This window comes from Cebus imitator, unplaced genomic scaffold (genome assembly GCF_001604975.1).
Source record: "Cebus imitator isolate Cc_AM_T3 unplaced genomic scaffold, Cebus_imitator-1.0 Scaffold143, whole genome shotgun sequence".
In the NCBI taxonomy this organism is placed as follows: Eukaryota; Metazoa; Chordata; class Mammalia; order Primates; family Cebidae; genus Cebus; species Cebus imitator.
The window spans coordinates 4717298-4730726 of NW_016107458.1; the positions used below are offsets into that span (position 1 = coordinate 4717298).

Here is a 13429-nt window from a genome sequence, read left to right on the forward strand (position 1 = left end):
TAAGTGAAACCTTATTTTCCAAATAAAAATATTCAGTGTGAACAGCAATGCCATAACTTTTGGTGTGCATGGCAACAAACAGCTGCAACAAATAAAATAAGCAAAAAAACAAAGGTAACAAAACCCCATTTATTCATCCAGATCTTTTCTGTTTAACTCTGCAGTCTTAACAGTTCAATAATTCAACTGCAAATTTGTTAAGATTCATTGCTTTCCAAGTCTATCACATGCTCAGGCTTATTTGCTTGTCTCTTTCTGCTGGGAAACTATTTGTCTGCAGAGTGGCCCAGAAAACAACTTTTTTTCCATATTAATTACTCAAAGATTAAGAAAGGTAAAATAAGAGTTATGTAACAGAGGGTTTGTTTTGCTCCTAGGATTACACAGTAATGAGCATGCATATTTATCCTTGGGAATGCTTACAATGATATTATCTGAATGATATATTCTCTTCTTGTATCCCTATGAATAAGGTACTCATTTCCATCTTCCTGTCTGCATTAAATAGTCTGAACCCTCTTGTACCTGTAATTATCTGCTATGTATAGAGCACTGTGAGGGTTGCCGGAGCAGTTAGATGTGTCCTATATCCTTGATCGCTTTGGAAGAATGTGACCCCAACCCCCATCAAACACATAGGAGAGGGTGTGAGAAGTAATTGTACTAAAGCCTGCCAGGCCAGGGTTCCTTCCTACTAATCATCAACCAGTGTTTTTGGACTTAATATAATCACTTGGGTTGAACTTGAATACTTAACTCTAAAGGTGAGTGTTTTAAAAAATGAAAAGTTGGGGCAGTTGCTTTTTTCTATAGTTGTAGTCTCTAGAACTATGATTATATAAATATTTTTATAGTTTTACAGCATGCACATATATCTACTTTAAGGAAATAACTTCATTCCTTTCTCTCTCCCTTCTTTCTTTCCTTTTATATAAAAATTAATGTTTTCCTTTTTTAAAAAATCAAAGTAATGAGTACAAGTTTAAAAAGTCAAATAATGCTAAGTGACTTATAGCAAAAACCAATATTCTCTTAATCCCTTTACCTCAAATTGCCTCTTGTCCTTCTGAATACTCCCACCTACCTTAGGTAACTATTTTCAAAATCTGCTCTACTTCTAATATCAAAATACTGCTATTGCTTTTTTAAAGCATTATTTATTTTGGTCCTTTTGTAGCTCCTTTCTTCAGTCCATTCTTTCCAAAGTAGTACTATCACAATTTTTGGTTGAATCCATACTCATCAATTTATTATAACCATTTTGTAGTTAAATATGTACATAGTTTGTATGTGTGAATATACATAATATATAGTTTGTACTGTGTATATATAATTGTATATACTATATAGTATGTCTATAATTTGTATCATATGTATTATCTATATAGTTTATACTATATATTTGTACTATTTTGTCATAATATGTGCATACAGTTTATACCATATATAGATTATAATATAAACTATGTATAGTTTATACTGCATATACTATGTAAGGTTTAAACAAGCTAAAACATAGTATATATATACACGTAATATATACTTTATGCTATAATTGCATTTCTTAAACAATTTCTGTTTTCTTGGAGTTAATTTTTAAAAATATTTTCACTTGCTTGGTTTTTATATTTTTGGAAACTACAAACTTCTTTGAAAAGTAGCTCTCATTATAGCTTCCTACATGGTAAAATTTGTAAGATAATCTGCAAATTCCATTTAGGAGGAATCTATTCTGTTATCTTTTGTCCTTCTGTTTTGATTAGGATTGGTTGCTTTTTGAACCTGCTACACATTTGTTTATTAGATTTTCACTTTGATACCATCTTGATAATGCTCTTTCAAGGAATTCTCTCTTTACTGTGCTGAATCTTCTTCTTTCTTGGTTTTAGTGGAGCACATTCCTCAGTAGCTTCCAGAGAAAGGGTGCCCAGGAATTTGCATGAGACTTTCTATGTCAGAAAATGACTTCATTTTGTCCTCATACAGTTTGATGTTAAAATTATTTTTCCTTAAAAAAAAACTGGTCTCTTTTTAAAAAATAACTTTTCTTCAAATATCTGGCAATCCTTGGCTATTCATTTATCTTTAAAACTGAGGCATTAAAAAGAGTTCAAGTTCAGTGTGTCTGCTAAACTGGTTTGATGGGGAAGGAGGTAATGAGGCTGCAGAGGTGTTGGGGACGTGTCACAAAAGGCTGTTTCCTAGCAGTCAACTACAGGTCTTTTCGAGTCTGTTTTTTCTTTTCAATTTTGTTTATTCCTATGTCTGAGACCTAAAAATTTCCATTTTGAAATTTCTTAAGATTTTGAACCTGAATTCTATTTCTTTTCTTTTCTTTTCTCCTCCCTCCCTCCTTCCCTCCCTTCCTTCCTGCCTTCCTGCCTTCCTTCCTTCTTTTTGATGGAGTTTCACTGTTTTTGCCCAGTCTGAGAGTGCAATGGCACGATCTTGGCTCACCACAACCTGTGCCTCCTGGGTCAAGCAATTCTTGTGCCTCAGCCTCCCAAGTTGCTGAGATTACAGGCATGCACCACTACACCCAACTAATTTTGTATTTTTAGTAGAGACAGGAATGCTTTTCTCCATGTTGGTCAGGCTGGTCTTGAACTCCCAACCTCGGGTGATCTGACTGCCTTGACCTCCCAAAGTGCTGGGATTACAGGCATGACCCACTGTGCCTGGCCCTTTTTTTCCACATCTCTTAAAAAGAAAGCACACCAGCCTGAGCTAATGTATTTATTTTTAATTTAAAAAGATTTAAAAGTTTTTAAATTTTTGCAGAGATGGGGGTCTTGCCTTGTTACCCAGGCTGGTCTCAAACTCCTGGCCTCAAGTGATCCTCCTGCTTTGGCCTCCCAAAGTGCCAAGATTACTGGAGTGAGCCACCATGCCTGACAAATGTATAATTAAAAATGACTGATATTGCTTACATTCATTGTTGTTGCTCTATCATTTATTCCTTAATTTTCTCTAAGAAAAAACTGTCTGTCTGGTAGTTATGATTTCATTTCAATTTCTTCTTGCATTTTTGTCAAAAATTTTTTTTACATATGCTCTTGCTGTGTGGTTTCAATATGTACATTCAGTATTAGTAGGTTTCATTGTTAATCTGTATTATCTACCATGTAGTAACCATATTCATTTCTATTAATGATGTGTGCTTTAAGAAATCGCCCTTATTGGCTATTAGGATAATAAGCTACATTTCTCTTGTAGACATACAAAGATGATAGACTTTGACCATTAGATAATTTTCAGTGGAAGAGTTTTTAACTTGGCCTATAAGGTATCTGAAATTGTATTCCAAATTTTTCTGTGTATTCCTGTATTCATTTCCCAACCCTGACTCAAAGGATCCCCAGCCTAACTACCAAATAGGTAAGAGCCACTATTAATATGCCGTGGATGTGTTTCTCTTGCAGACAACAATGAGAAGTGAGACCACAAAAATAACAACAACAACAAACAAAAATGAAATATCATCTTTTAATTTAGCCGGTGTTCTTGGGAATTAAGGCTGTTGTACTTATTCTTTGCTTTTTATTTACATGGTTTCTGTGAACTAATTTTCTATTTATTTATTATTTTGACCACTAAAATTGGTTTAACTATAAAAACTCTAGAAGATAACCTAGGAAATACCATTCTGGACATGGGTCCTGGCAAAGATTTCATGACAAACATGCCAAAAACAATAGTAATGAAAACAAAAATTGACAAACGGACCTAATTAAACTAAAAAACCTCTGCACAGCACAAACAAACAAACAAAAAAACAACAAAAAACTATCAACAGAATAAACAGAAAACATACAGAATGGGAGAAAATATTTGCAAACTATGCATCTGACAAAGGTGTAATATCCAGAATCTATAAGGAACTTAAACAAATTAACAAGCAAAAAATGAACAACACCATTGAAAAGTGGGCAAAGGATATGAACAGACACCAAAAGAAGACATGCATGCAGCCAACAAGCATATGAAAAACATGCTCGACATCACTAATCATTAGAGAAATGCGAGTCAATTCGAGAAGCTTTTTGGATGAGTCTTTAGGGTTTTCTAGGTATACAATCATGTCATCAGTGAACAGTGACAGTTTGACTTCCTCTTTTCTAATTTGGATGCCCTTTATTTTTTTCCTCTCATCTGATTGCCCTGGCTAGGACTTCCAGGGCAATCAAATGAATAGAAGTGGTGAAAGAAGGCACCTTTGTCTTGCTTCAGTTCTCAGGGGGAATGCATTCAACGTTTCCCTGTTCAGTATAATGTTGGCTGTGGGTTTGTCATAGATGACTTTTATTACCTTAAACTATATCCCTTCTATGCCGATTTTGCTAAGGGTTTTAATCATAGAGTGTTGCTGGATTTTGTCAAATGCTTTTTCTGCATTTATTGAGATAATCATGTGATTTTTGCTCTGCACAGCAAAAGAAATCAGCAGAGTAAACAGACAACCCACAGAGTGGGAGAAAAATCTATATAATTCATACATCCAACAAAGGACGTATATCTAGAATCTACAAGCAACTCAAACAAATCAGCAAGGAAAAAACCAAACAATTCCACCAAAAAGTGGGCTAAGGACATGAATAGACAATTCTCAAAAGAATATATACAAATGGCCAACTAACATATAAAAAAATGCTCAACATCAGCAGTTATCAGGAAAATGCAAATCAAAACCACAATGTGTTACCGCTTTACTCCTGTAAGAATGGCCATTATCAAAAAATTAAAGAAATAATGGATATGGTGAAAAGGGAACACTTCTACATGGCTAGTGTGAATGTAAATTAGTACAACCACTATGGAAAACAGTGTGGAGATTCCTTAAAGAACTAAAAGTAGATCTAACATTTGATCCAGCAACCCCGCTACTGAATATCAATCCAAAGGAAAAGAAGTCATTATACAAAAAAGATATTTGCACACGCGTATTTTTAGCAGCACAGTTCACAATTGCAAAAATATGGAACCAGCCCACATGCCCATCACTTAACGAGTGGATGAAGAAAATATGGTATATGTATACCATGGAATACTACTCAGCCATAAAAAAGAAGGAAATAATGGCATTTGCATCAACCTGGATGGAATTGGAGACCGTTATTCTAAGTGAAGTAACTCAGAAATGGAAAACCAAACATCGTATGTTCTCACTCATAGTGGGAGCTAAGCTATGAGGATGCAAAGGCTTAAGAATGATACAATGGGCTTTGGGGACACAAGGGAAAAGGTGGGAGGGGAGTGAGGGATAAAAGACCGCACATTGAGTACAGTGTACACTGCTCAGGTGCTGGGTACACCAAAATCACAGAAATCATCACTAAAAAACTTATTCATGTAACCAAACACCACCTGTTCTCCCAAAACCTGTTGAGATAAAAATATTTAAAACTGCTCAACATCACTGATAATCAGAGAAATGCATATTCTTAGAGAGGGAGTTCAAGAGAACTGATTTTTGTTTATCTGACTGTGTGTTCTTTATCTTATATAATTATCTTAACTGTCTTTTGAGGTAGGATTATTGTACTCATTCTATGGAGGAGTAAACAGAACAAGTATCAGATATCTAGGACCAATGGGATTTAATTCAGGCCTTTCTAACTCCCTGAACATTGCTTTCCCATTCTGATATTTCTGCTGAGCTTTGTCTGGAGCTTTCTATATAGCTTTTCTTATTTCCAGGCGAGATGTTCAAAATCGTTCACACCACTGGACTTTGAAACGTTGTCTTTAAAACCTCCAAGAGTCCAGTCACAATGGCTCATGCCTGTAATCCTAGCACTTTGGGATGCCTAGGTGGCCAGATGGCTTGATCCCAAGAGTTCAAGACCAGCCTGGGCAACATGGCAAGACTTCATCACAAAAAATTAGCAGGGCATGGTGGCACATGCCTGTTGTCTCAGCTGGTCAGGAGGCTGAGGTGGGAGGATTGCTTGAGACTGGGAGGAAGAGGTTGCAGTGAGCTGAGATTGTGCCACTGCACTCCACCCTGGATGACATAGTGAGATCCTGTCCCACCCAACCCCCTAAAACCCCAAAACCTCTCAGAGCATAAAGGCACATTTCATTATCATTTAAATAAAATATTTATTGAGTACCTATAGCGCTAAGTGTGGGGGATACAGATTTCTAAGCTAGTCTTCACATTCATGGATACATACATAAAAATATCAATGACTTTCACATTAGTACTGACTCCATGGAAATTTCTAAAATCTTTTCTTTTAATGGTAAACACTTGACAAATACAATTTGTTTGGGGGAGTAGTAGGGGAGTTGTCATTCTTTGCAGAATGTTACTGAGAATAGCTGACTGTTTTCATCCAGATGGATGTGTTTTTTTTTTTTTTTTTCCAGATCAAACAAATCAAATATTCCACTGGTGCCAGCTCCTTTGGTTTTCTTCATATACCATTGTTCTTGCAAGTTAGATTTGATGGTTCCATTTCTTCAGGTATGTTTACAGCTGTGCATGGTTTCTGTTGTTTGTCTAAGTTGGTTGTCTTTTTAGTGCATCTTGTTCGTGGCATTGCTGACTTCTTTGCTGTGCCCTACCAAAACTGATACTTCACAGTCTTTTACAGTTAAGAAAAATTTTTCTGGTCTAATTAGTGGTGCTCGAGAGAAGTTGATTTTGCCTCTAGAGGGGACATTTGGCAGTGTCTGGAGATGTTTTTGATTGTCACCATTGGTGGTGGTGGGAGGAGGTGAAGCTGCTCCTGGCATCCAGAGAGGAGGCCAGGGATGCTGCTATCTCCCTGGGATGCACAGGACAGCTCCTCCCCAATGAAAGGAATTTTCTGGTCCAAAATGTCAATAGTGCTAAGATTGAGAAATCCTGACTTAGATAATTACAAAGTTTAGCATAGGTGCCTTCTTCAGGTGAATAATATTTCCAGCATTATGCATGACATGCAGATTCCTATCTGAGATCTATTTTGAGGTCTTCCTTTTTTGTTTCTCCAGAGACTTTCCAAAATTACCTGAAACATTTTTTTGGATAGAAAACAAAATACAGTAGCCTCTCTTTATAGTTGCAGGTGTTTACTTTGGCACTTAAAACAAAGCTCTCAGTTGAGGCTATTTCCAACAGTACATTATTGGCAAATCTTAACCATCACTCCCCCCTGCCCCTTTACTCAAGGGACTTCATAAATCAGTCAATAAAGAAAGGTGATTGCATTTATAAAGCTAGCATAATAGGCCTTGATTTTAACTTGGATCTTTTAAAAAATGTTATTGAGTGAAAAATATATTCTTCACAAACTCTTTTAAGACTGGATCATTTTAAAGCGATTCTCAGCATGAGCACATCATAACATACGCTCAAGAAGTGATTTAACATGTGAGCTGGAAACTCTCAAGTTGAGAAACTGAACAACTAGATCAACCTTTCATTCCCTCTGGTTGAACTTCAAGTATTAATAAACACTATAGCATGAAAACATATGGCTATTTTGGGTCTGGGGCTTGGTTTGCAGCCTTGGTGAAAGGTATTTTGTTTTGTTAATTTTTTTTTTCTTCTTGTATGTAGGGTTCTAATTAAGATACAAAAGGAAGTAGGAAAGTTGAAATTTGCCCTGAAGTTTTAAAAAGAGAAAAGGGAGGATTTGGGTCTACTCTGTACTTGCTGATTAGTGTATCTTAAACACCAACCAGGCAGATGGCTTCCAGACTTCCTGAACAGAAGTGGAGTCACTGTAACTTTCTCATGGTTTCCTGCACACATGGCCTTTAGAATATGGGAGTACTTTTTATTATCATTTAAATCAAATATTTATTGACTGCATATTGCTCTAGGTGTGGGGAATACAGAGAATTCTTAGATGTAGTCTTTGCATTTAAGGGATGCATATATTAAAATATCAACAGCTTTTCAAATTAGTACCTGCTAAGTGCAGAAAGGATGACACAGGCAGTTCCTGCTACTGCAGTTTGCTTCCCCTTCTCCTGGAGTCAGCCTTGCCTTGAACTAGCTGTAGGGCCAAGTGTGCTCTCTTACGGATTTGCTTGGTATGGCTCTCTTGCTTCTCTTGTGCTGGGCTCAGCACACCCTGGTTCTTGGGTATTCACCTTGATAATGAGGTTTTGTGTCTGTGGCTAGGCTTCCTTGGCTTGGTGACTCAGATCTCTTTTTTGTATTACTGACTTTAGTGTCCTGCCTGTCTCTGCTCTGCAGCCTGTCTTGACTTTGCTTCTTGAAGCTTCTGGGAGGTGATAATCCCTCCACTGGCCCCACAGCACTCTTACGAGCACTAAGCAGCTAATACCTCTTGCCACTCCTTTCTTCTGCCCTGGTCACTCTTCCCCTCCTGCCCAGGAAGATGCCAGACTTTATGGAAGAGCTGGGACTTTAACTGAACCTTGTGCCAAACAGAGTTTTAAAAAGATTAACCCGAGAGTAGCATGTCTACTGGAGAGAAGACAAGAAGACTTCATGGAAGTAACCCAGAACCAGAAGATAAAGGTCCAAGTCGGTAGCAACAGGAAAAGAGGGGATTGATGCTAGACATATTTTTGAGAAAGAATTAGCCAGGCTGACTTAACAGAAAGAGAAAAGAAGATGAATGTCTTTGAATTCATAGAAACGTTAAGATAAAAGATAAAAGTTCCACCTGGAAGAAAAAAACGAGAAACCTTTGAGGGTTCACCAGTAGGGTGACCAATGGTCTCAGTTTGCCTAGGACTGAGAAAGTTCCCAGGACATGGGACTTTCGACTTCATAATGGGATGGTCCTTGGCACACCAGGTTGAGTTGGTCATTCTATTCCTGACCAGTGCCAATATCATACAGTGTGATGTTGAATAAAAGCTTTTATCTTTCTATGGGGCTCTTTTGACACTCCAAGTCAACTTGGCCGGGATCATCTTGAACAGGCATTTCAAAGAGCTGTTGGGATTTTAGTCAAGGGGTTGAGACTTTTATAACCAGGACAGAATGCTACATATGAGTGGTTGACTGGGTACAGTGGCTCACATCTGTGATCCCAGCACTTTGGAAGGCCGAGGCGGGTGGATCACCTGAGGTCAGGAGACCAGCCTGGCCAACATGGTGAAACCCTGTCTCCACTAAAAATGCAAAAAAATAGCCAGATGTGGTGGCTGGCACCTGTAATCCCAGCTACTCAGGAGGCTGAGGCAGAAGAATTGCTTAGAACTGGGGAGGTTGTAGTGAGCCGAGACCGTGTCATTGCATTCCAGCCTGGGTGACAGAGTGAGACTTTGTCTCAGAAAAAAAAAAAAAAGAGTGGTAGGTGCCTGTGTCAGTATAGCCAACCTCCTTCAGGCTTCCATTTTGGTGAGAAGCAAACTTAAAAAATAAAATGTTCAAATAATCTCAAATTTCAATGTACTTTCATGCTTCCCTCACCAAAAAAATTGAAGTTCAGTTTGCTTAGATTAAAATGTTTTGCTCTTTCCTTAATGTTTTCTTTCCTGTTGGTGAATAATTTAATGCTTACTCAAAATAACTCAAAGCAGAAATCAGAGAGACAACAAGAAGATGAGAACAAATAGGAAAGAGGAGAAGTTTGATAGTGAAAAAATTGATTACTGACCACTGAACTTAACTGTGCAATATCCAGAGATGAGCGTTTGGTAATCACTCTTCTGTGAAATATGAATAAGGAGCTGGAATTAAGTCCTCAAGAACTTTATACAACCAGAATAGATGTCATGCATTCATATGCTGATGTATATGCATTTAGATGAGAAGGCAGGACCTCTGAAAACTCTAGAACTGATTTACTTTTAAAGTAGATGTTGTTGCAACAGATTTGTTTATTTAGGTTTCTAGCCATCTGCAAACTGGAGGTAATAAACCCAAAGTTTGTTTCTAGACTGATACATGAACTTCAGTGCAAAATGACTATGGATAGTTTGATAGTGTAGAAGGAGAGAAAAATGAAACACAAAAATTTGCCAAAGTAACAAAGGAAGAGTAGTAGCCTGGGGCTATTTAATGTAGCGGCAACTCATTCTATGCATTTGTTATTGTTTTATACCCCTATGTAATGACCTATGGTTTAAAGATGACCCTAAATCATCAAGAAAAAGTAAAACACATTTAGTGTACCTTGTTTGAGACCTAGGGGAATTATTTAACATTTTAGAAAGAACTTCCAACAAACTCTTAGATTAATGAGTTTTCAGCTATCTGAAAATTGACTTCTGTGGAATAACGTTATTCTATAAACTATCAATAAAGATAATACTACATTTTAAACAAACGAACAAACAAAATGGAGGAAACTAAGTGAGATTCAGGACTCTGTATTAGAGTACTAAGGACCCTGCATTTCTGAGAAAATTGACTTGCAACGTCCCCATTCAGCTGGGGCTGTGCAATGAATGCCAGCTGCAGGACAAAGCTGGGTCTCGCAGACATCCCGTTGCCCTGACTGCCGGCAAAGAGCCATCACAAGCTTCAGCGCAGCCCCAAGGGGTGCATATATTAAAGAAAAAACAAGAGCTATGCTCCAGAATGAATTTCTTTAAAATGCAAAGGGTAACAAGAGAGCTACATTTGGGGAAAGCCCAGCTCTCAGAAACAGGAAAGTAATACTGAATCTTGGTTAAAGTTGCTTGCTCTTGAACTAATTAGCTGGAGATTGAATTCAGCATGAGAAGTCAGAATGTGGGTTAAGAGTGAAGAAAAATGTTATTTTTCCTCTTAGGTACCAGCCTGGCACTTTTGAATGTAGTAGCAGGCACCACATGAGACTCAGCCAATTTGACGAAATCACAAAACTGTAAAAAACACTGTGGCTGATTGAAAAGGGGTTCCAGAGATATAATGTGGGCCAGATGTTTGATAAAAGGCAGTTTTTATCTACTTTGGTGGTAGCCTCTTTGTAATAAGATATTGGCACATTTATCATTAAGGAAAAATAAAGAGAAATGAATAATACAGAATCCAGTGGAACAGTAAATAATAAGTTTCCACCACTTTTGAAGTACTATTCCTACCTAGCATTGAGCTGCTATTTTTTTTTAATCTCTTTTTTCTTGTTTTTCTAAGATGGGAGGTTTGTGGGAAATTATACATAAAAGAAGGAAGCCAAAATCTTCTGCTTTTGTTTTACTTGAGAGCCTTTAAGGAAAAGATGGCACTTATAAAGTCATATTTCCCATTGATGGCATCCTTCACAGGTTACAATCCCTTGACAGAACACGTCTGCAAATAACAAGATCTTACTTCTTAACAGGTCTGTACTAGATTCAAAATTTTCGTGCTTCATTGACTATGTAAACAAGTTTGGAATTTAGGGAATTTTCTATATTACAAGGGAGTGAAGGTTTCCCACCTCTTTTTTGGTAGATGAGTTCCCTACCTCCAAACCTGAAGTGTTCACATTTTCTGAATCTATGCTGTTTCTTCAGTGTTCCCTTTGACTCTTGCAGTGTGCATTTCATGGTTTTTTTTTGCTGCTACTTCTGGATTCAGAAGTGTTCAGAGCCAGAAGCAAGAGTATACAGTCTCAGAGAAAGTGACAATGCCCACAAATTGCACAGTGCACTTTAGCCGAGGGCTCCCAGCCCTTTTGGTCCTGCCCTGCCAAAGCCCAACTGTTATATAAGATTCTCGTGCCCAGATCTCTGCCAGGGTTGGGGATTCTGTGAATTTCTTGTTAGTCCATTGCAGAATGAAAGAAGAGGCAGGAAAAGCCTGTGCCAAATAAAGAGGTAGGAGAGAAATGGACTAATTGGGTATGGGCATCTATTGGCAGAGAGTGTTCACCTCAGCATCAGTCAGGAATCCACAGAGAAGCCAGGGGGCCACATTGCAGGTCCCCCGCAGGCTTTATCTTCTGTGACTGACACTTAAACGGCAGAGCTCATTTGATGCTGTTCCAGGCTCGCCGCTGGGTGTTTCTAATTGTGTGTTTTAATTAATGTTTTTATTGTACTTGGTCCCAGAGGCTGTTTTAACAGACCAGCATATATTTAGAAGTCTCTAAATAAATAAATGTAAAACAAAGGAAAACTGACTCTGCTGGAATTTTGAGAATTATTGTTTCTAAAAAGACAGGGTAAAGTTTCGGACTCTACTGCTTGAAACCAACTTTGGCAATATCAGGGCCTGTCCACCTAAACACATCCTATGGGTATAGCAAAGCATGGCTTGAGGATCTTATCCAGGGTTTGGATTTAGAAACCTGTACTCTGGGTCTTGAGACAGTTGGGAGATACTGTAAAATTTATTGTGTTCGTTTTTGCTTTTTTCTTGTATTTAACAAATAAATAGGAATATTGGGGTGGGAATAGTAGCAAATATCTGCAGCAACATTTATTTGCACCTGTGTAGATTTCTTCCTGTTGCTAGATAGAGAAGGTAATTAGAATGGGATAGTTCCTTTGCACCCCTTATTGTTGTCTCTTGAATTTTGTTCTCCCCTTTAAAAGGGACAGTAACACCTGAGGGAGTGAATTTAATTCAATTCAGCAAATATTGAGCACTTCTTCATTCAAGCAAGGAGCTTGACTTTATGGGGGAAATGAGGTGTTTACGTTATAGGAAATGTATTTACAAGATATATCTGGCTTCTGCATATGTGCTGAGTTTGGAGTAGATGAAAGCATATTTGGTTTCTTCTTGTCAGAAATCATTATTAGTTAAATTCTTCTACTGTAATTTTCTTGGGGCCCTAGAGAGCTTGTGAAAGTTACTCAAGAGCTGTAAGGCTGGAGTGTTAGCAAATTGCCTGGCGATAGTAATGAAGGCCGGGCCTGGACGGAAGAGTGAAGTTTTGAAGTCTGTCTGGTTGTTTGCCATCATTTTTTGTCTTTCCTAATAGTGGCATCCCTTTCTTCCCTTTTCTCTATCTCCTTCAAGATGACCTAAATTAGTGGCTCTTGACCCTGGCTTGCAAAGAGCTTTGAAAAAATACTGATGCCTGTGCTTCCTACCAAAACCAACTGAAAGTGCCACAGTGATTTTATTGTACAGCCAGGGTGAGCCCAGGTGCCTTTGCCCACCTTCAGCAGTCCTCTTCTGCATGCAGCATGGCAAGCTTCTCCTCAGGAAAATACCTGCTTAAGTCACTCTAGTTCCTTGATTATAAGATGCCATCGGTTCTAAGATATACTATAGATTTAATACAACTTTTTGATTAAAAAGAAGAATGGACAAGAGGCCACGTATGGTGGCTCACGCCTGTAATCCCAGCAATTCGGGAGGCTGAGGTGGATGGATCATTTGAGGTCAGCAGTTTGAGACAAGCCTGGTCAACATGGTGAAACCCCATCTCTACCAAAAATATAAAAATTTATCAGGCATGGTGGTGGGCACCTGTAATCCCAGCTACTCAGGAGGCTGAGGTAGGAGAATTGCTTGAACCCGGGAGGCGGAGATTACAGTGAGCCGAGATCATGCCACTGTACTCCACCCTTGGCAACAGAATGAGACTCCATC

The 13429-nt window shown here is 38.1% G+C and overlaps 1 long non-coding RNA gene across 1 annotated transcript in view; it reads left to right on the plus strand.

Annotated features, from left to right (window-relative positions):
- Positions 1 to 539: 539 nt before the first annotated feature.
- LOC119473257 overlaps positions 540 to 13429 on the plus strand; it is a 19872-nt gene continuing 6982 nt past the window's right edge. Inside the window, exon 1 of the long non-coding RNA XR_005202457.1 lies at positions 540 to 764. This is a non-coding gene — a long non-coding RNA (uncharacterized LOC119473257). The remainder of the gene's footprint in view (positions 765 to 13429) is intronic.